This window comes from Cervus canadensis, chromosome 8 (genome assembly GCF_019320065.1).
Source record: "Cervus canadensis isolate Bull #8, Minnesota chromosome 8, ASM1932006v1, whole genome shotgun sequence".
NCBI classification, from domain to species: domain Eukaryota; kingdom Metazoa; phylum Chordata; class Mammalia; order Artiodactyla; family Cervidae; genus Cervus; species Cervus canadensis.
Window position 1 is genome coordinate 53,187,806 of NC_057393.1, and position 2,496 is coordinate 53,190,301.

The 2,496-nt window shown below is 40.3% G+C and overlaps 1 pseudogene; it reads left to right on the top strand.

Annotated features, from left to right (window-relative positions):
• Positions 1-445: 445 nt before the first annotated feature.
• Positions 446-1,005, top strand: LOC122446798 (annotated as a pseudogene).
• Positions 1,006-2,496: the final 1,491 nt, after the last annotated feature.

Here is a 2,496-nt window from a genome sequence, read left to right on the forward strand (position 1 = left end):
AGTACTGATGTTGTCAGGAAAATATTTTCTAGGTTATGCTTCTGAGGCAATACAATGAGGAAGAAATATCCCAAAGCTGTAAAAGGGCTCAGAGTGATATGGTCTCTGACATCATCAATAATAGAAGGGTTACACAGGGTAGATTTAGAAGGATGATCATTTGCAGCAGGAAAGGAAGCTCCGTTTAATTTCAAAGTAAAAGTAACGAGCTCAATATCATGGATTGTACTGTGTCTAGTTTCATATCAGTTAACGTGTCTTATTCTCAAGAATACACCCAAAAAGTATAAAATTCAGCATTGCAAAATGCACGGTTTTTATAGCCTGGAAGAAATGGAAATTAATAACCAACCATAACCTAAAAATCATACAATTTAGAAATTTGTAAAGAACAGCATATGATTCTGATTTTGCTGACACCCAAAAGGCTTGGGGGGTGCCCATGATGAGGCTGCTGGTGTTGGTGGTTTTGGATCTATTTACTGTCACTCAGGTAGGGGAAGGAGCCAAGCTTTTGGCCTCTAAATCACTGCTGAACACCGATGTGCCATGGAAGGGTGAGACCTGACCTCACAGTACAATGTATACAATGTTGGCTCAAGTGCTGTATGTATTAGATGTGGAATTATCTGATGAATTTTTCCCTCTAGAAGATTTCTTTGACATTGTCTCTGGGATGCTCAGTGTCAAATGGGATCAGACTGTACCTGCTAGCAGCGTCTCCCACATGGTGGCCCTGCACCATCTCAAGACTGGTTATTTCCCTTCACCTCAGCAACTATTACTTACTTGGCTCAGGAGGATGGGTCTGTTGTGATGGGCTTTACCAGTGCAACTGGACAGGAAAGATCCCTGGCTCAGTGGGAGTTTGATAGGGGATTCTCCCTCCATTTCCTGAACTGGATGACCTTTGGGGTCCTGACTCTCTCTCCCTTTGGCATACCCCTGCAGTTGTGGAACTCCAGCAAGAGGAAATATGACACCCCTGAAGTCAAGAAAAAGTGAATGGGGTCTTCCACAGCCCTTCCTTCCCAAGATGTCCAGGTGTTTTCCAGACTCCAAAGGGTATCTCAAATGCAATCTCTTCTCCCTTAGCCCTTGGCCATGTTCTCCTGGATCTTGCCCTGCTCTCAACCAAAGCAAAGGACCAGGCCTGGGAGGCTATGAAAGCCTCTTTGGGTCCACCTGAAGCTATACAAAGGGGATTGCCTAAGGCAACAGCCTGAGCCTAGGGGCTCTGTGGTGATCCCCCCACCTCCCCCGGCAAGGTGCCATAGGGCATGTTGCTAGTGATGTGAACTCTCTCAGGGGTTCAGGATGGGGCGCCTCTGAGACTGCCTGACACCACACCCATTCCCCACCATCCCCTACCAAAAGAAGGCAGAAGATAAGGTGAAAACTGTGGGACCCTTGGCGGCTGCCCAGTCTCTGTGGTGGCTTAGGGAAGCTCTTACCAAAAGGGATTTTTTAAAATAAAAACAAATGTTTGCTGTAAAAAAAAGAAAAAAAAAAGAACAACATACAATATTTTAATTAAGTGCTTGGTCAAAGGATAAATCAGATAAGAATATATTAAAAAGAAACTACAAAATACAAAAATATGAACCATGTGCATAAAAATGCGTGTATTCTTACCAAACACACAAACCACAACCTTAGAAATGTTACTGGTAAGCAAAAAGCATTAAAATATATTAAACCTTCAGTGTAAATAGTTGGTAGAAGAATAAGAGAACATGAAGAAACAGATCAGAGACATCAGTAAATATAGAGAGAAGATTAAGGAATTTGTAAATAGAAATGATAAAAATTAGAAATATCTACATCTACTTAAGAAGACAGATAAGAACACAGCTAATTGTGAACTAGCTTTGTCAAGAAAAAAGAAGGAAAAAAACCTTTACAATTATATGAACATCTAACAATGTATATGAAAGATAAAAAGATAATTCTGTGTATAAATTTATGTTAATAAAAAGAAATGAGTTATTTTATAGAAAAGTGGCACTTTAGGATAAATAATAGCCATAACTCAAAAAGAAATTGAGGAGCAATTTAGACTAATAACTACAGAGTCTCTGTCTTACCAATTTAACTGCCCACTTAGTATCTCAAAGACATCTCAAATCAGACTTGACCAAACTGAGTGGCTGAGTTTCTTTCCCAGCCCATTTGGTCCACCCACAGGTTTCTCCTACTCAGGAAGTGACACATCTCCCATTTTCTCATACTAAAAAACTTGAACTCATCATTACCCATTTTCCCCTTCATATTCAGCAAATCCTGATGTCATTGCCTTTGATTAAATCCAGAATCCCAAGTCTATCCACCATCTCCATCCTGCAGCCCTGGCCTTCTCTCATTGGAATTACTATAATGCTCTCTTTCATGGTCTTCAAACTTTGGTTCTTGATTTATTAAAGACTTAGAGTGCTCGCTTCGGCAGCACATATACTAAGATTTATTAAAGACTTAGATTACTCCTTACAAACTTTC